At 54.7% G+C, this 25,447-nt stretch overlaps 1 long non-coding RNA gene across 5 annotated transcripts; it reads left to right on the forward strand.

The window, feature by feature from the left end:
- The first annotated feature begins 779 nt into the window (after positions 1 to 779).
- Positions 780 to 23,548, forward strand: LOC123611921 (uncharacterized). Of its 5 annotated transcripts, none has more exons than XR_012501870.1 (5): positions 780 to 1,541; positions 1,703 to 3,144; positions 5,106 to 5,182; positions 6,011 to 6,114; positions 7,895 to 23,548. It is a non-coding gene; the product is annotated as an uncharacterized LOC123611921 (long non-coding RNA). The 5 variants fall into 5 exon arrangements; XR_012501869.1 differs by lacking the exon at positions 780 to 1,541 and having other exon boundaries at positions 1,552 to 3,144; positions 7,895 to 20,207; positions 20,403 to 23,548; XR_012501868.1 differs by lacking the exon at positions 780 to 1,541 and having other exon boundaries at positions 1,552 to 3,144; positions 7,895 to 9,266; positions 19,021 to 23,548.
- The last annotated feature ends 1,899 nt before the right edge of the window (positions 23,549 to 25,447 follow it).

The following is a 25,447-nucleotide window of genomic DNA, read 5'->3' on the forward strand; positions in this document are numbered from 1 at the left end:
TGGCCGCCTGGCCTCTCATTCTCAAGCCATCTTGAAGTTGCAAGGATCCTGATGTGGTATACGTTGAGTCAGCTGTCCCAGGACCTGACTGTGTCTCTCACTTCCCATCCCGGCTAGGCTCTTGTGGTGCAACTGGTCGTCAGAAACCTTTGCGGGTCTGTATTCTTTGGGTGTGGTGGTGTGGGGACCCAAGACTCCCTGGGTCTGGTGAGGTATGCGGGGTCCAGTGAGCTGTTCTGGAAACATTTCTGGGCCTGGGGGCAGGAAAATGTTGGGAGCTGTGTGTTCTGCTGCAGCGGAGATCTGTCAGTATCCAAAAACAACCCCACTCAGTCTCCAGAGCATTGGTGGGAACCCCCGTCCCTGTTGGAGTTTCCAGGTTTCCAGGTGTGTGAACGGCCCTGCGTGACACGGCCAGTGGTGGTGGTGGGTGGGCTGGTGGACGCTCGTCTCGCTTGGCTGCCTGCCCTGGAGAAAGGAAGCCAGTCGTTGGCCACTCCAGGACCAGGCTTGGCGGCTGCTCTGTTTTGCCGCTTTTCATGTTGTCAGAGGATCTTCTTGGGAACAAATGACTCAGCAACCTGAATCTCTGGGACTGAGCAGCCTAAGTGCCTTTTGAGAAGTGATTGGACGTATTCACCTAGGCCCTAAAATTCTGATCCCGGGAGGAGTGGACGTCCAGACTGCTTTCACTCTTGGTTCTCCAGGCTGCCGTTCAATATGGTTTCTCCAGATCCTGCCCCAATGGAAGGATCTCACTCACGGGGTAAGCAGGCAGTATTTTAATTACCCTTCTGGTCCTTAGGAAATTCCAGGGAGAAAAAGGTCCTGGTTTGGGGCCAAAAAAGCAGACAGCAACAAAAATCAGCTACGGCTGTAATTCTGGACTTGTCTGTGGCAGAAAGAGTTAATAGGATGGTGGTCTCAGGGTGGGGACCATTTTTCTCTCATGTTCAGGAGAAACTCATATAGTTCAAGAAAGGATGACGCCACAGCTAGCGTGGGACAGCCCGGTCTGGATTCTGGGTGCTGTCACTCAAAGAGTTAAGCTAGTGTTGAGGCCGAGAAGCCCTCAGAGAAGGCGTGAGCCTTCGGGGACCAGGCCCTGTGTGCCCCAGAGCAGGGAGGTCTGGGCTAGGAGAGAGGCTGAGAAGAGTGGCCAGGGAAGTGGAGTGTAGGCCTAACTTTTTTTTGCCTTGTTTGACCAGCCTTGGCACTGCCCTCCGGCTCTCCAGGGGAAAAGCTGCAGTTCTGCTCTTGCAACACAAGGAGCAGACTGGAGAATTTAGATCTGCGTCACAGAGCTCAGAGAGAGAGAGAGAGAGAGAGAGAGGAGAGGGGAGAGAGGGAGAGAGAGCGAGCGCTCCGTCGATACGTCTGCTAGCAACAGCCGTGCTGCAGCAGAGAGAGAGAGAGAAATCAAGAAACAAGTCATAGCAACACCGGGCACCAGGTTCTGCCAGCTCACTTGCCAAGCGTTCAGAAATCTGTCCGGGGCCGGAGGCCTCTGAGTAGCCTAGACTAAGGAGATGACACGCAAGGTGGCACGGGCGGTTCCCGCGGGGAGGAGGTGGGGTGGCTGTGGGGGGCAGGGGTGGGAGCAGGAGGTTTCGGGGCGACGGTGGAAGGTTTAATGGGACCAGTTTCTGGAACATTCGGGACTGCGGCACCTTACGGCCGACCGAGATTTGGGTCTGCGCAGGCGACGATGGGTGGTCCGATGGGCTTCAGGACTTGATGGCGTAACCCCCTTCTTCCCCCACGTACGTATTTGCTGGGATCGGGGGCGATGTCTCTGCGTATGTGGGTGCTCTGTCTTTCTCACCTTCTTTCTCGCTTTTTGCTATTTTTTTTCTCTGAGGGAGGGTTTTTTTCCACTTTAATTTCTGTTTCCTTAGTGTCAGCTGCTCAAGCCTGACCAGGGTAGAGGAGAGAGGAGCAAGCCGTCCCCGGCGTCCCACCTGACCTCCCGGCCTTTACCCCCATTTCCTTCTGTTGGACAGACAGACAGACAGACTGGTTTTCCAGGTTGTTTGGGTGTCAGCATCTGTCTGTCTGTCTGTGCGGTTCTCAGGTGGAAGGTAGGGAGTGAGGAGGAAGGCGAGGGGGCAGTTTTCCAGGGCTTGCCTCGTTGAAACGTTCGGCCCTGGGAATCTGGGGCTGGTGGGGAGCAGGTGGGCAGGATGGGGCGTGGGCTGGGAGAAGTGGGGTAAAGCTGGTAGGTCTGTCACTGCGTAGTTGGGGAAAGTGGGGAATGGTGACGCAGTCACTGTTGGATCTTGTTAGGAGCTCTTGGGGGACAGGTAGTGAGGCTCCCAGGATCTGTAGGACCAGCCAAGAGGGGTTAAGGATGAGCTGAGAAGGGAAGCTCGCATTTAGAGATTAAATGTCATCCTTTTGGCGTTGGAAAGTTGTTTACCTTGCGCTCTCTGTGTCTCCATGTTGGCACCCTTCCAGTTCACATGTGATGGCCTTCCTTGTACTGCTGCATCATTAACTAAGTGACTGAGCTGGCCTTCCATTGGCCAGGGGAGGGCTCTCACTCCAGACACTTCCTCTGATTGGTGGGTGGGCCAGTGGCAGGTGAAAACCTTTTTTTGATTGGCTGAGGGCAGGGTATCAAATCTGAATTTGCATTTCACTTGCTTAAAGGAGAGGGGGGGAGAAGCCCAGCAGCTTTCTAAAATCTGTTTAGGGGTGTGCGTATGCTCCTGTGTCTGCCTGCTTTTGACTGACCAGTTGAAGCCTCTTCCTGTGCCTTTTTTATTTCATGCACTATTAGGAAGAGGAGCTGAGGGCTCCCCAAACTTTTTCTCAAAGGGGCGAAGGTTGGGGGAGAGGGGTGGGCAGAGGGTTGACCAAACTGGAAGGAAATATTTATTATTTAGTTTGGTGTCAGAAAAGGGAATTTTCCGATCAGCCACACCTCAGTGTTGCGGCAAAATAATTCTTGGCTCCCCTGGAAACGCATGGGCAAGGTAGGGCAGAGCTGCTGCCTCCGCTGTTGCCACCACCCTGGGCTTCCTGCTGACTCTGGGCTACTCCCCGGGGACAAGAGATTTGCATTGACGTCCCCGGCTGTCCAGAGCCCATTATGGGAAGGACCTGCCTTCTGGAAGCTGCTGCTCCCTGGTGCCCGGAAAGGTGAGGATGGGGACTGGCCCGGGGACGCTGCTCAGAAACTGCGTGTTTGGTGGGGTCTCTGGGAAAGCCATGGGCCACGAGAGGTTTGGAGGTCCCAGGTTAGAAGGGCTTGTCATCCTGGGGAGTGAGGAGAGTGAGAACAAAACTAGGGCAGCAGGCTGCTCGCCTCTGGTTGGGGGAGGAGGACTTGGAAAAAATCAGGGTCCCCGCTCCCCATCCGGTCCTTGATGCAGTCCCTGCGTCCGTGGGGAGGGGGTTTCGGAGCCCTGCGCCTTGCGCAGTGGCCCCCACCCATGACTGCGCATCTGGGAGCGCAGTGCGCCCTGGGTCTCCGGCCTAGGACAGCACCGCCCTTCTTATTACATAACAGAGGGCACGCTGTGCCTTCTCGGCCCCTCCTTGCAACCCCACCTCCTGGCTCCCCAGGGCCCACAGAGCTGGGGAGGGTCTGAAGGGGGAGCAGTGGAAGACTTCACCCCTGGAGGGTGGCCCTTGTCCAGTCAGTGATAGGAACTGGGTTTGAAGATGGAAAGGGGCTGCGGTCCCCTGTCTTGGGGTATGGAAGGAGAATGCCCTTCTGAATGCCCCGTGTCACCTATGGCCCCCAAGACCTCTCGGGGGATAGGGCGATGCCCTTCTTTCTCTCTTGTGCTTTCTGCTTTTTGAGAGGAAGTTTGTGAAGGGAAAGACATGACAGTTGTGAGAGTAAAGAAGTTGGGGGGGCACCCAGTTGGGAGGTGGTTGACAGTTCCCTCCCCTTGTCTCTGGTTTTTCCCTTTCCCTGGGTCGGTGGAGAATATGTTTGAACTGCCTTTATCATAAGGCTGCCATTTTGGAGGCATTTCTGCTGGTCTCCGACATGGTGGCGTTGGTTTTTCTGGTCCTGCTGTGCCAGTTCCGCAGAGTGGGCGGGGGGCGGGGGCTATGACGGAGGAGGGGAGGGGGGGCAGACGCGCAGCAGAGGCGGGCACAGCGGTGGCTGCCGCAGTGACGGTGGCCTCGGGCAGGACCGCCCAGTCCCACCCTCGGACGCAGCCCTGGGTGGGGGTCCCACTGGCTGGGACCCTGGCTTTGCCAGAGCATGGGCACTGCTAACCGTAGGCCTGGGTCTCCCATGCCTTCCTCAGCCTGAGGCTTAGAGCAGTTCAGGGGGTGGTGGGGCGAGCTGAGTTTGGTGGAGAGGGAGTGGAGGCAGAGATACGGCAGCTCGTCTTGGACGTGTCGGACCTGTGGTTTGTGTTCCCCAAATAGGCTGTGTCCCTGGCAGTCTCCCCATGGGGACAGGGAGTGGGATCCATGGCAGCTCTGAGGATGTGTTTGGATGGCCCTGCCTTTTTGCCGTTCTCTCTCTCCTCTGTCCCTCCCCATACCCCCTGCCAGAGCCGTGGTTCCAGCTGTAGTCCTCCAGCGAGGCTCCCTGCTGCCCGTCCGGCCCTCTGCTCTCCAGGCCCTTCTGCGTGCAGCGGCCATCTTGTCTTCCTTGCTCAGAAATTTAAAATGGTTTCTCGTCCTTTCCAGAATGAGGTCCCTTCCCTCCAGCAGGACGCTGAGGGCTGTCTGTAACTTAGTCTTGTCTTAGCTTTCCCATGCAGTCTCTCTCGGTTTCCCTCGGTGGACCACGTATTCCAGCAGAACCAAGCGACTTACTTTCTCCTGCTTTTTCTCTCTCTCTCTGTCCTCACTAGTGATGCTTTCCACGCCTCCTCTCCACCGCACCCACCTGCGGCAGCCCCGCCGTCTTCCGCGGACCTTTCCTGATCACCTTCGCGGGCGGCAGTTCTCGTAACCACCCCTGCCCCCTTCGCCTAGGCTCCCATGTGCTTTACCCCTCTTTTATGCCCCTTTGGTGGTGCTGTGGCTCTTTGTGCAAGTCTCGTGTCCTCTGTTAGATTGTGATCTCCAGGAAGCCAGGGAAAAGAAGAAGGGAAGCGTGTACCTATTTGGTGCTTTCTGTTTGCCAGGTATCGCATCAAGCTCGTTCTCGGCAAGAATTTCGTCTGTTCTTCACCGCAGCCCTGCGAGGCACGTCCCATGGCCGGTAAGTGTTCTGATCGTGATTCGAACCCTGGTCTCTCAAAACCTTTGCCTTTTTCTTCTCTCAGTCTTCAGTGTCTGCAAAATGCCTCTTACGAGGTCGATCCTCAAAATGTGTCTATTTAAGGAGTTTCTAAGTCCCTGATGTTCTGTGGGAGTTTGGGTGGCTCATCTTCCTGCGCCCAAGATCTGGGTGGCTTAGCTCTTCTGTGCCACCCTCCCTACTGCCTTATTGATTTTCTCCTCTTCCTTTGAGGCCAGGTTCACCCAAGATGGTGGGGGGGTTTTTTGGTAGCTGAAATTGATGGACTCACAAACTTCAGTTATCCTGGTCACCTTCCTCTTGGAGGAGGTGGGGTGGTCTGTAGCATCTTCGGAGCAGAATGAGCTCCAGAACCCGGAGGTCAGTGGAGGCCACAGAAGGCAGGGAGCAGAGACATTGCACTTGGGCAGACCTGCGTGTGCATCCTGACTCTGCGTCATCTTAGCTGGGTGGTTTTAGACGAGTCATTTGATTTTTTTGTCTTACTGTCCTCAGCCAGTGAGATGGAGCCACTATACCTACTACACAGAAACACCTAATATATTTCCAGGCAAATAGGTTCCCAAGAGAAAGTGATGCAGCTCCCTTCCCCTTGCCCAGTTGTCTACCGGGGACTTAAGAAAGAGACATAGCAGGTGGCTCAAGAAGAAATGGGGGAGAAGGGAGTGTGTGTGCCTTCAGCAGAGGTATCAGCAGGGGCAGGGGAGGTGGTAACTGGGCAGCATGCACCTGAGACCTGCACGGTGGTGCCTTCCCCCACCCTGGAGTAAGTACCCGCTTTTGCATCAGGAACACCTGCGTCAGGAAGACGCCATGGGCACGGAGCCGTGAGCATTGGCAGTGGCAGAGTGAGGGTTAACCAGTGAACCTTCCTGGGAGCCTTCTGATGCCAGGTTAGTTTCCCTTCTTTGCAGTGACTGCCTGCTCCCTGGCACTCTTGCATCCCCGTGGGAGGGGAGTTGGATGCCCTGAAGCCCCTCGTCACTGGTTCCGGGGCTGCAGAGCAGAGAATGACGACAGCCCGTGAGTCGTCAGCCGACGGCAGCGGGGACCCTGGTGACGGCTGCTTTGTTGTTTTTTTCCTCTTTGGATGATGACTCAGTGTGTCGGGAGCCGAGAGATGGAGCACTCAAGCCGAGTGGCCAGGATGTTCTGTCAACATGAAAGCAGCAAAAACAGCTTGTCGGGGCTCAGAGCTGACCCTGAGCTGGGGTCATTTTCAGGAGGGTCTTGGCAGGGGAAGGGCCACTCCCAGGCATCGAGTTGGGGGCGACATCGGGTAACCCAGCTAGGTTTTGTGGACCCTGTGTTTTAGAATCTGAAAAGAAAATGCAGCTGTTTGTGTTATTAGATGAGTTTGGCAAACAGGATCGTGGCTTGAGGTCTTCTCGCTGGTCCCCACTGAGAGGCATTTTCCCAGGTCCAGAAAACTCTTTGGGGTTTCTCACTGTGGCTCATTGCCTTGGATGGAGGGCAAGTCCCTTCTTGGGGCAGGGGTGGGCCCGACAGTCCTACTGCCTGTCATGGGGATGTGGTGTCTTAGGTTTTCTCTGCTGGCGTCACGTGAAGACGGTGGATCCACATCACCAGCTTCAAGCTGAAGACCACCTCCCAGCGTCCCCTTCCCTTATCATCCCAAATCACAGCTTTTCTTCCCCGCTTCATCTTCCTCACCTCCGCCTTAGGTGAAATGGCGGACCTTGAGTTCTCGACCTTGTGTGTGTGCGTGTCATCATGGCGGCTCAGGGTTCTAGGCTTTTCTTGAATCTGCAGCATTGCGCTCCATGCGCGTGACATCCCCCCAGCCCCGCCCCGCCCGGCCTGCCCGGCCCCGCCCCACCCCGCCCCGCCGTGCCTTCTCAGGAGCAAGAGAGAAGATGGGCCTCCATTGCCACTGAGCCTCAGCCAAACCACTATCCCCGGCATCTGGCTTCCCGTCTCTCCTCCCGCTTCTCGGCCAGTGTCTGGGGCAGAGGAGCAAACAACTTGTGGGAAGAGATGGAGGGGCAGCCTGGCCGCAGAGCCCCCTGCCTCCTTTCCCCGTGTGCCACTTCTCAACCTCACGCTTTCCCGTGGATGATGCCAGCACTGACATTTGTCACCGAGCACCTCCTCCTCTCCCCATGGACCTCCCCGCGTGACTCATGTGGGATCCAGAAGGAGTGGCTCTGGGGCCTTGGGAGCCAGAGGGAGCAGGGAGACCTGGTCCAGGTCATAGCGGAGAGAGACAGGCAAGGGATAGGGGCTCGCCATCCCCAGCTGAGCCTTGAGTGGGCTTTGGGTTCAGCCCCAGCCCCTTTGCGTCATGTCTTTTTCAGCCTGAGTAGAGAACAGCTTGACCTAAAAAAATTGTATATATGTGGGTGTTGGATCCTTTGTGGCTCTTTGTCCAGAAGCTGTGCATGTGATGAGAGCCCGGCTCTGTACTTCAGAGCACTCTGTTGTGGCTCAGGTTTGTTTTCGGAAAGAGGTGATGGACGGGCCGTCCTTGATGAGACCCTGTGCCCACTGGGACTGGCATGGTCTTGCCTCTGTCAACGGATGGTGAGCCGTAGTAGAGGGCCGGGTCTGGGGGCCGCATATTAAGCCCAGAGGGGACCCTGACTGGGGCCTGCACATGCACTGCCTGGTTGGCCCTGGGAGCTGAGCCCACCTTTCACTTCTTCCTTGCAGAGAACTCAGAGAAGTTCAGCTCCACGAATCGGTGACGGCCTTTTGGAGACTCGGGCTCAGCTGACGATGGTGCTGGTGAGCAGAAGACAGTCGTCATCCTGGGGGATAAATGTGTATCCGTTTGCGTTTATTTGGAACAAAAAAAAAAAAAAAAAAGGAGATGCCTGGCAGCCTGGCTCTCTGCAGTAAGTATTCGTCTGCATTCTTTTATTCCCTCAAACGTCGGAAGTGGATAGATGCTTATCGAACCCAGCCAGCTCCTGTGCCTTCTCCATTCTTCCCTGCACACCCCCGCCCCTGGTCCTCCAGAAGAGAGGACTAGATCGATTTTCTTGTGCTGCTGGAGAGCTGCAGAGAGGCTAGAACTCAGTGTTCAGCCTCCACACATCCCCCTCACATTCAGGAGAAGAAGTCGATTCTCCCTAAAACGGAGCCAAAAGGCCAGGTCCCTCAAAGCAGAGTGTTTACGGGCTGAATGGAAGGGCCCTGCCTGCCCTCACTGCCCGCAGCAGGGAGGTGAGGCTCTCAGTTGGCTGGCTGGGGGAGTGTGGGCCTTGCCAGAATCTAGCATGGTTCTCTGCCAAGTTCTAGCTCCAAATCTCTAGGCCGGTAGGAACCTAGACTATATATAGCATTGTGCTAAGCAATTCTTATCGGACGTGTCTGCCCTCCCCTTCGGGAGAGGAGCGCTCTGTCAGAGAACCAGAGCCTGGAGAGTGTGAGCCAGCTCCGTGGGGCCTTTTATTCCAGGAAGGGCTGTGCACACATGCATGTGTGCGTATGTGTGTGCGTGTGCATGCGTGCACACACAGGAGGGCCAGGAGGGACTGGTGGTTCTTGATGGATACCGGGTTTGGAGGAATGGCTGGGGCACACAATGTGGCTGAAAGCACAGTGTGGTCTCCGGTGTGTCTTCCTGGTTTCCTGTTTGCCTTGCTTTGCCCAAGGATGCCTTTTGACCTCTCTCTTCCTCCTTTTGGACCTCCTGTCTTCCCTGCCTTCCTCCAGCCCTCCCTCGTCCTTCCTTTGATTTTCTGTAGGCTATATGGGGCAGGCCCAGCTGTGGGCATCCGGGAGCTTGTCTGCTCTCCACCCTCACCCGCCTTTGGGCTTTCTGGGAATCTGGCTGGACTGGCAGAAGGGGGTCAGCTGTCCTCAGAGTTGCTGGGTGGTACAGGGCAGAGTGGGCTGGGTATCTGCCTCCGCCCTTTGAGAGGTGCTGTTGAGCCCCCAGTTTGCGTGATTCTGTGACCGCAAGTGCTAATAGATATGACCTGATAGATGTGTCTTGTCAGCGTGTCATCATGAGGCTGCTTGTTGGCAACCAGATGCGGCAAGGAAGATAGGATTTAACCCCGTCCTTGCCTCCCAGGTAAGTCAGGTGTGGGCCGCCCTGTTTCCCTGCCCACCCAGGGCGTTTTCCTTATTCAGTGGGGAATCCTCAGACTTCTTCATTCAGAATCTCCCAAACAATTGCTCTCTTCTTCCCATTCTCCTCCTCCTGGCTTTTCTGTGAATGGGGTTAGTAACCAGCCAGGGTTGGGGGCAGGGCGGCCAGCCTGAGTGGTCAGGCGCTGGACGTGTGGGAGATGGCGGGGTGTGGCGGTTGGCAGAACACTTGGGGCTCCCACAGTGACTGACCGACTGGGAGTTTGCTCCGGCCCCTGCGTCTGGCACGAGATTCTGGGTGCTGAGCCCTCAGAGGAGCGGGGAGCCTGCCTGGCCCCTGGGCCTTCTCTTTCCCGTGTCCTCTTGTCCTGAGACCTGAGTCCAGGGCAGTGCTTGGCGTTTATAGACTGTGGGCCTGGTAGTGGACATCTTTCCTTACTTTGATTTTTTTTTTTGGTTTTTGGGGGGTTTTTTTGAGTGAATCACTTTTTCTTTCTAGGCCCTCAGTGCCTTACTTTAAAAAAAATTCCCAGCGAACCATTACAGAGCATCTCCAGGCAGTTGACGCAGAAATGTTTTTTTGCCTCTGCCTCACTTGGTGCTGGTCGCGGTGGTAGCAATGGTGATTAAAAATGACGAGGCCTGAGGAACTGGGGAGGCCTGTGGCCTCACGGAGACGGGGCAGAAAGCAGGCCGTAGGCGGCCGCCACACCGCCGGGAAGTCTCTCTTCTGTCAAGTGGTTTTCCTGCCACGTTCTGGGCCAGCAGGGCCCGTTGAAATGGGCTGACTGCAGATTTGTCTGGGGTCTAATGATAAAAGGGATGGTGCTGGTCACTTTATGATGCTCTTGGCTAGTATCAGGGGGCACCTGGGGGATCCCAGCCCTCTGCCCATGCCCGTGGATGTGGGTGTTGTCTCACCTCCCCACCCCCACCCACCCCCACCCCCGGAAGTCTGGTGCATTCTGCCTCCCAGTGTTTTACCTTCTCCCTTCCCATCTGAGATGAGTCTCTGAGTTGGCTGCGAGCAGCCTGAGATCCTCGCTGAACGAGGAATCCAGGGCTGTTTGGAAGAGTCCGGTGTCTCTTCCTTCAAGGAATTTGACAAGTCTCAGCCCCTCCAGCAGTAACGTAGGGAGGAATGGCTAGGGGTGTTGGACCTGGAACTTGAATAAAGAGGAGAGATCAGCTTTGGTGCAGCTGGGGAGACGAAGAGGAGCGGCCAAGTCCCTCAAGATGTGTCGGCTGGAGTCTGGCCAGCGCCGGCTGTCGGGCTGGAGCCAGATGGGGCTGCCGGCCGTACCCGGGAGCCTCCACTCGCCTCTGTGCAGTGCGCCCCCGTTCACAGCCCTGCCCTTGGCTTGGCTGGCATCACCAGAGTGGGAAGCAAAGGGGAAGCTGGTTTTGCTCTTTGAGACACATTTGTCTCTGCAGCCTCTGGTGTTCCGGGAATTGCAGTTGGTGCTTCCCTGCTGCTGCTTCTGGTTTTGTCCCTCATCTGGTTCTTTCCTCCCTGCTCACCAGCGGGGCTTCTCCTGACATGACGTGGAGCATTATGTGTCAGCAGTCGGGCGAGCAGAACAGTTGGCATCCCCTGAGAGGGGGGCCTCTCAGGCCAGGCGTCGCTGGCATGGCTTTCTTGACCTTTGGATCCCTGCGGTCTGGGAGCCGGGAGGCAGCGTGGGGCCTTTCCCACGTGGGGTCCAGCAGAGGTTAACAGAGCTGGTGGCACTGGAGCCCTGGTGGTGTGGCTTGGCCAGGAGATGTGGGGGAGGGGCTCTGCCAGGGGACCTGATTGGTCGGCACCTCCCCAGTCCATTGAATCCTGGTCTGGTCGGGGCTGTGAATTGTTTAATGCATATCTTGGCTGCGTCCCCTGGCGCGAGTGCCCCCGAGGCTGCAGCCGCAGCTTTAGAGAGGATCTGTACCTCGTGCGGGTCACCGTTTTGGGCGTGTTGCCTCCCTCTGAAATATGTGAGAGAGAGCGCCTTTTGCACTAGCCGGCTGTCTGTGGGAGGCCCTCGTTTTGCGCTGCTTTTCTGGGATTTGGAGTGTCTGGGAGGAAAGTGGAGACTGGGTTGGGTTTCTTGCTAGCTCTTTCCACAGGAGCTGCTCGTGGGCTGATGAGGCCAGAGAACACCTGCAGGTCCGCAGGCCGGTACGGAGCCTGACGCAGCAGTGTGGAGCCCCGGCAGGGGAGGAGCTGGGGGCGACGAGGAGGGAGAGAGCCATGCCGGGGATGGTTGTGCAGCGTCTGACCACAGGATCAAGTCCAGGAGAGGGTCGGAGGATGTGTCCGTTGCTCAGCCGAGGCTGTCTGCTGCAGCCTGAGTGGACATGTGTGTGCGTGGAGCCCAGATCAGGGTCTGTAACGAGGCATGAAGGCCTGAGACGGGCATCAGAGTTCTCGGTCTCAGGGGTGCAGTCCAGGGAAAGGGAAACTGACCTTTGTTAAGGGCCCCCCTTTGCTTATCTGATTTCGTCCTATGGTGTAGGTGTTACTTCCCTTTTATGGTTAAAGACACTGTGATTGTTAAGAGACTTAACCACGGTCACACACGTGGTAGAGGTGGCCTTGTTGAGATTTAAACCCAAGTCTTTCTGACTCCAACGCCTGTACTCTTTCTTCACCCTCTTGGGCTAAAGTCAGAAATTTTGAGGAGGTAAGACCCGCAGAGGATAGGCCGCCAAACCAACTGATGTAACCCAGAGTGAGAGGCCAGGCACCCAGGTGACTTTGCAGTCACAGGGATGACTGCACCACGTCCCTTTTTGGGGAGACAGAGCAGATGCATGTACCCTTTGGTGTCCGTGGACAGGCAGCGGAATACATTCCTTCTATGAATATGTATTCAGCCTCTGCTGTATGTGTGCGGGGGATTGTTCTAGGTGCTGGGATGCAGAACTCAGTACAACCAAGTTTCTGCTCTCGTGGGGTATACATTCTAGTGGGCAGAGATCATTAATAATAGTGAATAGAATTTAAAAATAAAGCAGACATATGTGGAAAAGGAGGGGACCCATGCATAAGGACGGGGATCCAGCTGTTGATCGGAGAGGGAATTCGAGAGACTACAGGACCTCGGCTACCTGGGGAAACCATATTGACTGAGCCTCCAAAGAGTTAGAGCTGATAGGGCTGCTAAGCCCTCTCTGTGCCTATCAGCTCTGAAAATCCCTCCAGGGTGCACGGAGCTCACAGGAACTTGTGGTGAGTCAGGAATCGAGGCGGCAGTAGACGCCAAGCCCTTGGTCACCGGCAGACTCGGGTTTTTTCCATCAGCCGTGGTTGCGCCTGACCTTCCGACTCCCACCCTTCCCGGTCGCCAGCTGGCACCTCTGCTTCAGCCCGGTCACCGTGCCCCTCTCTTGTCCACGCACCCCAGGGGAACATGTGGGTTACGTCTCTGCCGAGTCACTGGTCAAACACAGGCCTGCAGGAGGCAGAACTCAGCTGAGCCTCTCCTGCCAGAGGGCCTGATTCCAAGATTATGGCGATTGGGAAGGGACGGGCGGAGGGGAGGCGGGGAGAGTCACCTTGTGTCAGATGCATGGACAAGCTTTGTGTCTGGAGAGTTGAGGCAGGCTGGTGGCTGGAGGCGGGGGGAGGGGTGTTTCCTGTGTGCGGCTCCAGGGCCCAGGACTTGTTTACCCGGCGGGAGTGGAGTGGCTGCCGCCCGGGTGAGTCAGGCCACGTGATTCTCCCTCTTTGGCACCGCAGTCCTTGACGCCTGGTCCACCCTGACCGCGGAGGCTGCCACCTGCTGCCAGGGGGCTGATGTTGCACAAAGGTGGGGTGTAGGTTTTGGTGGCATGTGGTTGAGGGGGCACAGAGAAAGTGGGCCTGTGTCCCCTGGTGGAGACAAGTCAGCAGCCACGGGTTCTGGACTTGCTCACTTCACCTCTTTGGGCTCAGTTTCGTTACCTGTAAAGCGAGAGGGTTGAGCCAGAATCTTTTTGGAGGTTCCTGCCAACTTTGATCTGGGGGCGCCCTGGATGTTCGTGGAGATGTTTCTTAGCCAGAAACTCAAGATGAAGAAGACTAGATCTGAGTGGCAAGAGAGGTGAGGAGCCTTGAAGACACCTCTTAGAGCAGCTGGAGTCCTGTTTTCCGCAGGGAGACGGTCGGCATGATTTAGGGCAGGTGGGTGGAGTTTTCAAAGGACCCTCCTGAGAAAAGTGCGAAGGTAACGATGGTGTGAAGGTAACTGAAGGTGATGGATGAGGAGCCTCCAGGTGACCGAGGACGTGGACCCCTGCTCCCAGCAAGAGGCTTGTCTGGAGATGGGCCGTGGAGTGGCAGGGGGTGGCTTGACATGCCGTGTTCTAGGAAAGATGTGCCATCCTTTCTGGCCCTGAATCCTGGAGAAGACAGGACTGCAGGGCCCTTGTGTCCTGTGCCTTTGCTGAGACTCATCTTCAGAGCCTGTGCCCCTTTGCTGTCAGAAAGTTTTCCTTTATATTTAGCCTTCTTTTCTGATGTGGTTGTTTAAGCCCTTGTATTTAAAAAAAAAAAGAAAGAAAGAAGAAGACAGAAACAAAAATATCTCAGAGCCACCAGTCCCATTTTGGGTTTTTAGTCTTGAGTCACTCTTTAAAAGACAGCAGAAATGAAATGCATACAGCAAAGCCCAGGGTCGCAGACCCTTCTGGACGGTTGTGCAAGACCAGGCTGGGGCCAGGAGTGGCGGGGCCTCAGCCTTGCTTCTCCATGGCAGCCTTCGTCCTTGCCGTCCGCTACGTCTCCTGGGCTGCGTGGGTAGGAGCCCTGAGGCTGAGGCACACATTGTGCAATCTGCTAGACAGAATGCAGAGCTTTAAAAATAGCTACACTTCTGCAAGATGCTATCTGCTTGCCACTGTACTGGACACTTACCTGGGGTTTGTAACTATGAGGCCCCCTGCCCCGGATGGTGTGGGGACCAGGGATTTGGGCTAGGATGCCAGAGGGAGAGGAATTGACTAGTCTCATGCACCATGCGATGTTTCACGGCTCTTTTCACCTTTGCTCGCTCTTTTGGCCCCCATGCAGCCCTGTGAGGGCAGGTGGGTGGTGTCACCCCTGTAGTGGATGACACCGAGCCAGAGAGAGTCCTTCCCAGATCCAGCTGCTTCAACCTGCTTCATTTGGGCCACCACGCAGGTCCCCTGACTCCACGGTTGTTACTTTCTCGGGTTCTAGTTGTGTTCTTCCAAGGGCCAGTGGGGTGGGGCAGGGATGGGGGCGTGGATCTTGGACAAGTTCACTTGATCTCTTTGGGCCTGGGGTCCCTTCTCTATGTATTGAAGGGGTGGGAAACCTCAGAATATCTAGCTCGTCCTGTTCTCCATTCTTTCACCTTCTTGGAACTCTTGTGAAAGCTGGCCTGGACTTCTTGGCTGGGAAGCCAGCCATTCACCATGGGTTTCTGGTGAGGTTCCCTACCCATGGAAGCTTCTGGAATATGTGGTGCTTCAGACCATTCTGACACATCTGTATGGCCTTTCCAGCATGTGCATAGAGCCATGTTTCTGCTAAGTAACATCCTTAGAAACCGAGGCCCCAGCGTGAGGTCTTTGAGGTTTTTCCATTGGATTCATAAGGCCCTCCTGGGGCTTTCCCAGCATTCACGTTGCATGTGTGTTACCTGTTCCTTAGCTGCTTGCTGTGCAGTGCCCGTTGGAAGAATTGGCTAAGGTACAATGTCAGGTAAGATACTGGAAATGCTGGCTTCAGCTCTGATGGTTTGCTCTGTGATTGACCTGGAGAAATGGCCTTTCCCATGGTGGAGAAGGTGGGCTGGAGCATTCTTGGATGTCAGTTTTCCTGAGTACTCAGCACCACCCCAACCCTTGACAAGGGATGCCGAGGCAAAGCGCAGGCTGCACGTCTTCCTGGCCAAGTGGCCTGCGTGATCTTCATTTAAATAGACCAGAACTTGTGTGAAGGGGCGAGAGCAGCGTTTATTTTATTTATAGCACCTTTAGCCATGACGGCTTAGGCTTTATCCCGGGCTGTTCCTTGAGGAAGCATTGGGATTGGACAGGGGGCAGTGTGCTTACAGGTCTGTAAGCGTCTCTCTATTTGTACCCCGAGTGCAGCCTCGGCTTGTTGAGAAACCCTGTGATGGGGAGGCCCCAGGGAGTTGTTATGGAGGATGCAGCCCTCAGTGACTTTACGTGTGAAGATGTGTCTTGTCGGACCCTGTTTTCCTGGAGGATGAGAACGAGGATGGCTGGACCTGCAGTGGGGAGGCTGACTCAGGCTAGACTTGAGGGAGAACCATGGCGTTCCCTTTGCTCCGGGCTCCCAAGGAAAGACAAGTCTTCTTTATCTGAGACGGGGAGACTGGATGTCCTGGACAGGGTCCTTCTGGGCCTGAATCTGAGGCTGCCCTGGAGTGGCTTGAGGTGGGGGTGCCAGGGTCCAGTGGGAACTCTGTGATGGGTCCCTCCATCTTTCCTTCCTGCCTTTGAGGCAAGCCTGAGCCTGGGGTGGGGGCCATGAGCATCGCGTCCGAAGCGCTGACCGCGTTCCCCTTGCAGAGAGAACATCTGGCGCTGGCCCTGTAGGACTGATGTTACTTGCAAATAAAAAAGGGAGAAAATCCCCCTCAGCCCTGCCAGGAAAGAGCCCTGAGCTACTCTGATTCTGAATTTGTGTCACCACCACCCACCCCTGCCGACTCCCCCAGCCCTAGGGACCTTCAGTAGGCATCGGAGATGTGAATGAGTGTGTGTTGGCGGGGGTGCAGACATGGTGTGCTGGAAAAAGACAGGAGCTGGAAGAGAAATATCTCAGGCAGGTCCACCCCTCAGGGACCACCAGCATTGCCTGCTATGCTAAGGGCGAGATGTGTGTTGAGCTGGGCATACTATTTAGAGGTGACCCAAAGCCTGAAATCAACCAGTTAATGGCTAAATGAAGGTTGTATTAAATCCGGAGAATCTTGTAGCCTTTTGTATTATTACTGCTTACGGATTCAGCACCAAAAGGCCTGACAGGTCAGGAACCTTTCAGTCCCCTCCCTGATCTGTAAGGTCATGCTTATTTTATATCACTTTTTTTTGTCTCCGTTCTCTTCTGTTTCCCACTCTCACTCACCCCTTAGGTATACAGGAACATTTGTCCATGCGTTTGTGTTGTCATTTCTTTAGGGTGCAGTTCTTCCAGTGTCTCTGACATTGTCCAGTGTATTACTTTTATTTCAAATGTAAACAAAACACAGGCTCACTGCAGAGATGAACCATCTCTGAGATGGGGCATCTCCCCACCTGGTCCTGGAGCGAGTCACCCAGACCCATGAGGAGCTGGGAATCAAGTGTGTCCTTGCTAGGACCAGCTCAGCCCACATCATGCCTTCATCTGGGGTGGGAGCTGCTTAGGCATGAATCCCCCCGGTCCTATGAGCTGTTTCTTCTTTTAAGCTTGAACCCTGAGTAGTGGCCTTGAAAGTCTGAGACCACGTGTTACTCTGCTAGGGGAGGAGGGGGACAGAGAGGGAAGAGAGGGACACAGACAGTGAGGAAGGGAACACGGGCTCCTGGCCCCTGGCCTCTCTCCAAGACAGGTGAACTCTGTGTTCAAAAAGGAACTCATTTAATCTTTTGGCCCTCGTGGTAGTTATTTGTGTTTTCTCTCCCTTTCTCTTTTCCCTCCTCTCTCTCCCTCACCGCCCCCCTGAGCACGCCCCCCCCCCCCGCCACCTCCAAAAGAATTTAATCTGCTGGACAACAAACAATACTGTTATAAAACTTTGAAAACAAGAGGGCGAGGCCTCCCTGACAAGGAGAAGAGCATGCCGGGTAACGGCCGAGGGAGCCTGCCAGGCCCGAGATGGAGCCAGGCGAGAGCCCTGTTGGCTGGGCACCTGGGCGCCCGCCCCCGCCCAGCCCACCAGCCGTGCCATCCCCGGTCCAGAGGGGAAGGAACTGAAACGAAAGTGGGGGCAGAGAAACACCCGAAAAGGGGAAGTTGTACGTGTTGCCCTCTCTCCCATCTGATGGGAATGCACCAGACTGTGAAACTTCCTCCTCCACCTCCCTCCTTTCCCTCCCTCCTCCTCCCTCCTCCTCCCTCCCTCCTCCCTCCCTCCTCCCTCCCTCCCTCCTCCCTCCTCCCTCCTCCCTCCTCTTCCTGCCTCCTCCCACCACCCACTGTTCCAGGTCCTGAGACTGGCAGACAGAGGTCCTGATAACAGAAAGAGGCTGGCACAGCAGTGCAGGTCCAGCTACTGGCCAGGCCGGCTGCCGGGGAAGCAGGAGAGCAGGGTGCTCCAAGTTTGGACTCCAGAACACCCTCTGCCTGCCTGGCCTCCCTCCCCTCACCTAGGGAAGTAGAGCCAGGCCACAGGGTGTGCCCGGTGCTTGGGCTCCGCCAGGTGGATGCCCAGGTTCTGGGTAGGTCCACCGCTAGGAGGTTAGCGGGCGCAGCCCTGCCTCCCTAGTGCCTGCCAGGGCCGTGCTCCAGTGGGGGGTGTCTGCCTTGGGGAGATGCTCTGCTCTCCTTCCAGGAGAAATGGGGGCTGTGCCACAGAGGCCAGGCACACCTCTGGAAAGCCTCCTGGGGACGGAGATGTGTTCCTCCCAGCAAGCAGGCGTGCGGTCCTGTGAGTGGGGCTCCTGGTCAGAGACTGCATCTGTAGTGTCTTGTGGTGGCTGAAGGAGGGGGCAGCCCAGCTCCACCTGGGGAGGTGGGGAAGCTGGGTTCTGGGCATCTCTCCCTCAACTTCTAAAGTTAGATTTCACCTAAGGCTGAAGTTTCACTTCTGAGTCCGTCTGCACTGAGTCAAGTAGATGATTTGGGAGTGAAGAGGGAGCAGCGCTGGTGGTTCTCCTTTGGATACATGTTGGTTTGGACCCGTGAGCTGGGGGGAGGGCACTGTGCGTGTGTAAGAGACCATAGGCACGCTCACTCTTCCTCTTGTGGAAAGCACTGGCTTCCCTGAAAGCAGTTCCGGGCTGTGCCCGTCCTCTGCCCAGGCTAAGCCACTCTCTGGGGAACGGGGAGGGATCCCCGATCCTGTCTTCACTCCACCCCTCCTCCTTCCCTTCGCTGCCCACTGTCTCTGCTGCCCCTCGGGCCCCATGGCATCCCCAGGGCAGGGTGGCTGTGCACATCCTTCCAGCCAGCCAGCCATCCTGAGCGACGGGGCGTCCGTGCCCTGTCCTGAGTCTGGGAGATTTCCAGACCCAAGTTTTTCCGGTGGTGTTGAGGCAGAACAGAGGCCGAGGAACACAGGCCCCCATACCCCTGCCCCAAGGGCAGCCAAAATTGCCGATGCTCTGCCCACGCAAGCTGGGAGGGCAGTGACTTCTTGCCTTGTCCCCTCAGGGAGTGTTTGAGGGGCTCACTGGGTGCTGAGTGTGTCATCCGCACTTTGGGATCCAGGCCCTGGGGAGTGTGCTGGTCCCTGGGTGCTGAGCTCTCCTTTCCAGGACTGAGCTGCCAGAAAGAGAGAGCCATCCCCGTGTTGCCCCCGCCCCAGCCCCATATTCATAGACCTTTCATCTTATCACCCTTTCCTCTGATTCATTAACCACAGCTCGTTGGCAGCAGGCCCCACCCTGACAGCTCAAGACAAAATGTCCAGGACAGTGGCCCGGGGCTCGAGCCGAGAGTGACCGGAAGCTGGGCTGGGCCTCTCGGTTCCGACATACAGTGGTCTGGGGCTCACTCAAGGGCAGAAGTTCCCCCTTTTCCAAAAGGGCCTTCTCCAGGCCCCTCTCTCACCAAGATGACCCTTCCTCACTGCCAGGAGCCCTGAAACCAGCATTCCCAGTGGCAGGAAGATGGATGAGCTGGGCTCCACGTCCAGCGCTCCTCCCCCGCTCTGGCTGGAACTTGCGTCAGTCATGTAAGTAGCTGTGACTCAGCACCCAGCCGGGTCGGGAGGGAGGGAGAAGCCGCTGCCTCGCAGGAGCCTTCGCAGCGCTCTGGATCTGAACGGGCAGTGGGAGCGAGCGCAGAGCAGGCTGGCAGCACAGGGCTCCTGGAGGCGAATATCTGTTTGTTCCGTGGGTTTGCTTACAGATTTCATAAACAAGCCTTCCTCTCCTTCCCGTCTCCCACCCCTGTTATTTCTGGGGGCACCATGCTGGGCTTAGGGTTTCTCAGACTTTAAACGGCGCAGACAGCATCATTCATGGAACGCAGTGGACGCTCTGTCTGCAACCTCCAGACTGTTCTTTAAGCCGAAGCCCGTGAATGGTATTTAACCCTCAGATGTTTTCGTTTGCCCTGCACGGAGTTTTTTGTTTCTTTTTTCTTTCTTTTTTTTAATGTATCCGGTTCTGCATGCCTTTAGACAAAACGTGGCCTCTCCAGATCACTGTACTTCTGCTGCCCATGGTGGCTGCTTCTCTGTCTCGAGTTTCCTGCCCAACCTCTCCATGAATTGTAAGGCACAGTGACCAGTCTGTGCTAGCTCCTCTCTTTTTGCGGGGACCATCGGCGCCTGTTCCAGAGGAGGGCAGGCCCCAGTTCCTAGAGCCCGGGCTGAGCAGGAGTCACAGCCGCTGTGTTATGATTCACAGTGCGGTGACCTTTCCTCCACCCTCGGGTCCCTGCCCAGGCAGAGGAGTGTCATAGGCACGAGGGGGTGGAAAACCTCCAAATCGGATGTGGGCACAGAAGTGGACTGGGGCGGCAGCAGGCTCCCCAGGCCCTCTTCCGGCACCACCAGCACCTCCTGGAGCCGACACGCCCTCGGAGTCCTTCCCCCTTGCTGGTCAGCTTGCGTGGTGGGGCCACTAGGCTGAGGGGGGAGAACCCCGCCACCCGCCTTTGACGGCAGAACGCTGAGCAGGCTGGGGCTTCTCAGGCTGCCTTCTTCCAGATCGAGTTGGCCCTCGGGCTGAGTGCCAGGAAGAGCACACCCGTTCTGGCTACATCAAACCACCTGGCTGCGTGCAACTAGGGAGTAAAATCAGCAGCTGGCCTCAGGTAAGTGAGTCCCTGCTTGGCTGACTTGGAGAGAGAAGCCTGATTCTGTTGGGAGGCCTGAGACCTCAACAGACCCCTGTGTCTGATGGACTTGGAAGGCAAAAGCTTCGGGTACTAAGATGACTATTCCCTTCCTCTTCTTTTAGGGTGTTTATAGCAATGCACTGTTAATGATTTTTTTGTCTCTTTTTTCAGAGGACTAAGAGTATTTTAGAACTCGAGTTGGGAGCCCAAACACGGGCTCATGTCCCTTAGTTCCCTTGGTGACAGTGCGTCCTCTGCTCTGTGCAGCCTCTCCTCTGAGCTCAGGGCTGATGCTTCCTGGGTAGCAGGAGAGACGTGGATTGATCCCCCCAACGACCAGGTGTCAGAAGCGTGTTCTGAAGGGAAAGAGCTTGATGGTGTGAGAGGGCGGCTTAACCGAGAGCCGGGCTAGACGAGGGAGCTTTCCTGAGCACGGAGTGGCCGAGCTGAGACCTGCAGGAGGACTTCAGACCACCCTGCTGACCTGGGTCGGGGGTTGGGGGTGGTAGGTATGGGAGGGTGGATGCAGAGTGTTCCAGAAGGCGGGAGCAGCATAGGCAGAGGCCTTCTGGTGGAGGAAGAGGCAGTCTGGGTCACTGTAGGACGCCCTAGGAGAGGATTCTGTGGATAGTGGCAGTTGGAAGTTGCTAAGGAAGAAGAATTTGGCTAAAGTGAAAAGCAGGAAGGCTGAGAATTACCAAATGTTGGTCTTCTCCAACCACTCATTTCATAGGATTCAGACCACATAGTAATGACTGTCATTGATACTCACTTCTGACCTTAGACCCTTAGTTGTGACCTGACTCACAGCACCTTCCCCCACCAGCTGTTGACTGCAATGGTCCTTATTCAGAGCCCTTGCAGGCACTGCCAAGTCCTAGCCCCAGCTCTCCCATCTGTGGCCAAGGTCTGGAGAGCCCAGTGCTGGTGTCAGATCCCGCAGGCGTCCAGCACGGGCACTGCAGGGCAGCTCATCTCCAGTGTCCCCCCAGCTCCCACAGCCAGGCCATGGAGACCCCAAAAGGCACCGGAGGTGCAGGAGAAAAAGCAGGTATCAAAGCACCACGCCTCTTGCAGAACAGATGTGCTCCCATCTCCCCTCAAGTTTTACATGTTGTACAGTCAGGTACACCCCCCACTTTCCATGCAGAAATACTGCCTGGGATTCCCACCTGCCCTCAATCTTGTTCATAATTTAAGTTCAAAACCAGAATGAGACAATGGTCCAGCTGCAGAGCAGACGGCAGTGGGCAGAGGCGCAGGGACACAGACGTCGGAGTTACAGTGGGATCAGCACCGCTCACCAGTCCTGTGACTGTGGGCAAGTTTTTGAACCATTTTGAGGATCAGTTGCTTCTGCAAAAATGGGAATAACACCTGCTTCACAGGGCTGTTGTGAGAACTGAAGAGCACAGCTTGGTGTTCAAATTTTATTTCCTTCTCTTCCCTAAAGCAGCACATCATGTTATTTTCAGGAGGCATAAAAAAATATAAGCCTTTATCTCAAGACCTGAAGAGTTGGTAGGGAACCTGAGAGATCAGTCTCTGTCTCTTCTTTTTCTTGGTTAAGGAATCAGAGGAAATGCAGGCATATATCCTTAACTTCAAACAGCCAAAAAAAGATGGTGCAATTAGGAGATGGGAAATCTCATTTGAACACCATTTGTGAATTTCAGTTTCAGGCAAAATTTGAAAACAACACAAAACAAAACTCCATTCTTGTATTAGAGGATTATCTTCTTAATACAATTTAGGACACCGATTTTTTGTGTCACAGTAGAGGATAAATCAGTTTGCCAGTTCATGGGGTGATATTGGAATGTCCCGACAATTACCTTGGGCTGGGAAGGAGGAGCCCACGCTCCTCCCGAACGGGACACGTGGGAAAGTTGCCCTGCTTCAGGTGCAGCTGGCCTTCGCAGAGAGGCTGGAGCCTCCCGGGCAGACGGGGAGCTTGTTTCCTGATGAAGTGAGATAATATTAGAAAATGCTTTGGATACTGTGAAATACTGTACAAAGCAGGGCAAAACGGATGTAAATGTTAACACAGTTTAATAATAGTTTTGATTGTTTTATTTTACTATATATATAATAATTTGTAGGGACTGGTTGTGGAATTGAATAAATTAACCTAGAATTTGTGAGTTTCTGTATTTCGACTGTCTATGTGAATTACCAGCTTTGACATTCATGTTCTTTGGAAATTACTGTGTAAGTCTCCTCCCTGCCTTTCTAATGGGTCCGTATATTATGTCCCATCACAAGTGGAACTGCAAGAAGACGTTACTGCTCGGGGCAGAGACTGGGTCTTCTGATCGCATCTCCCTTCTTTCTTCAGTGAGATCCTCTTCTTCTGGAAGCTGGTTTCACATGGTGGCTTAGATTTTTCCATCTTTGTATCTAGCACCATTTGAAATCAGTGTTTTAGGAGTAAGAATTGCAGCACAGCCAAGGGCCGACTGCAGAGGAGCTGCCGCTTGTGGGACCGGCTCTCCTCCTCCTGCTGCCTGAGCTGGCTCAAAAAAGGATGAACTTGAAAAGCAAAGTCACTCTTGAGTATGTTGGGTTGTGGAGGCAACAGTGCAGGGACTGGGTTGTGTCCAAAGTGAACTCGGTGGATTGAGCAGGGCCAGGCGTTGTTATCTTTCTGAGGACAGGTAGCAGCAGCCGCCAGCAGTAACCTGTTGGCAGGGCTTTGAGCGCGTGACTGGGCAATGATGGGTTGGGTACTGGATTGCAGTAGGGAAGGGGGAGGTATGAGTCCCGGGAGGACTGTCTCCCCACATCAGCGCCGTCCGCCTGCTCCTAGATGCCCTGGAACATTCAGCCGCAGGTGCCGCACAGCTGAAGTCAGACTTGCCACCTGCACTGCCAAGGTGCAGGACCCCCGGAGCACCACTGGACCCATCTCTTACACAGGCTGACCGATTTCTCCTGGTGTTCAGAGTCTGTTTTTGTCTAGCACCATTTGAAATCGGTTATGATGTAGGGGGAAAAGCAGCAGCCTCGAGGTCTCATGCCAAGTGTGGTGAGCAACAGCCTGTGGCTTCCTGGAAGATGGATGGGCAGAGAGAGGGGAGGGGATCACGCTTTTCCTATGAACTTCCTTAGCTGCATTCGTGATACGTTATACACAGGTAATAGATCATTTAATGGATTTTTCAAAACAAATAACTGTAAGTTTCCTGATGTCCTCAGTTTGCTGAATTGTGGTAGTACTGTAAACTATAAATTGGTTGCTGTTAAGTTACCTTTCTGTTAAAAGAAGTCTGTTCATGCATCTTCACCTTAATAAATGTTTTATTATATTCAGTTTATCATGTCTCTGTTTTTCATTTATTACTTTCTATTCATCATTCCATGATGATGAACAGTGGGGCCTGAGAAGTTAATTTGCTGTGCAGACTTACCTACTTCACAGAAAATCTGAAGTAGGTTACAGCAGACAGGTTTTAAAATGTAGCCCTTTAAGACGAGAATGAATTCTCTGAGCCACGAAACAGAATGAGAAAAGATCACAGAAGAGAGCAGGGCTGCAGACCTGGGCGAAGGAGCCTATTTGCTGATGAGGACCTGGGTGCCCAGTGGGCTGCAGCCCTGGCACCTCCGTGGTCAGCGCTCCTTCAGGAACGTGGGCTTAACTGAACCTGTGCTCGCGCGGCTCTTAGAGGGAGGAACACTGACGAATTCAGGTGCAATAGGAGATGCAGGAGCCCTACTTTGGTTCTTAGTTTCTATCAACCCTTGAAGTCAAAGCGAATCAGTTCTGTAAAGGTATTCAGAGAGTAGCCAAAGTCGACTTCACAGGGGAGTAAACTTGGGGACTCTATGTCCCCTTGACTGACCTTTTTGCACAGGAGATGTGTGGCCACCTCTGAGCAACTGTGGGACTTTTTATTTCACGCCAGTGCTTCTTCGTAAGTGGTGGCATCTCAGCCACCTGGGAAGCCTGTCTGAGTCCACATCCTGCCAGTCTTCCCAGATGCCTGCCCTGCCTGGTGCAGTGAGGGTGGGACGGGTGAAGCACTGCTGGTTAAGCTCCCCAGTGAATGGGACCCCCCTCAACCCTGCAGCCACAGCACTATTTCAGGCTGTTGTCTGAAGAGTCACATGTCCCCAGGATGTGGCGGTGGGAATAGTTAGGACCCTGAATTGATTTATCACTTCTCCACTGAGGTAAATGTAGACCTGTTGGCATAACCGCTTTGGGTCAGGTGTAACAAACTGATCAACTTTTGATGCATCTACATGTCCCAGGCTCCAGCCTAGGAATTTCCAATAAAGTGAGTAAGGCACGGATTCTGCCAGCAGGTTGCTCTGACGCCAGCCCCCAGATGAGAAAGTGCTAGAAGATGGAGTTCAGTGTCAACACACAAAAACAATGACTTGGGACCCCTTTTCCATAAAAGTAGTTTCTGGTGCTCCCATGAATGCTTAACTTTACACAGTGCACATGGGTAGGTCATGAGGAGCAAAATGCACTCCCCAGGTAACTGAGGTGCCACTCCCACAAAACTATTTTTCTTTGTTCATCTGGAGGCTGACAGTTCTTTACCTAAAATGCCCATTCCAGCTGGTTTTCCCTAATTGTTAAGCAGAATGTTTCTCCTGGAGACATCTTGAGTCTGGCTTTCGAGGCCGTTCTTCCCACCCAGGTAGAAGATGCTTTGTCAGGCGTGGGTCCTGCTTACCGAAGTTTTGTCAGATATTTACTGTAAGCATGTAAGTGGAGAGGGAGTTGGACTGAAGGCGCGGCCAGCCTCATGCATGTTGTGCCGGCAAAGAATTCCCACCCCTGGAACTAAGTGCTGGTGAGTCCTAGTAAATGTGAGTCCAGGAATCTTTCTCCAACTTAGGGGAAACAATGTGCTAAATCTCCAACCTGGAAAGTCTTCATGTAAGATGTTGGCCCAGCCCTGCGTTTTGAGAAGCTGGTGTATGGTTTCGTGGGGGTACCCAGCAGACTAGTGCGTCCATATTTTGGGGTGGTTTAAGAGTTTTCCATGACAACTAGGAATGTTATGTTTTGTGTTTATTTTGCCGTGATAGGGCCCCATGCTGTGTTCTTATTACATTCACCCAGGTGAAGAATAGTAGAAGAGTGATTTTCAGGTCTCACCCCTACAGTTCCTGGTTATATACCACTGAAGGAATGGGGTGTGGACACTTATTTGTTTGTTAGAATGTTTCCCCAGGTGGTTCCTCGTGCAGTCTGG

Source organism: Camelus bactrianus, chromosome 23, assembly GCF_048773025.1.
Source record: "Camelus bactrianus isolate YW-2024 breed Bactrian camel chromosome 23, ASM4877302v1, whole genome shotgun sequence".
In the NCBI taxonomy this organism is placed as follows: Eukaryota; Metazoa; Chordata; class Mammalia; order Artiodactyla; family Camelidae; genus Camelus; species Camelus bactrianus.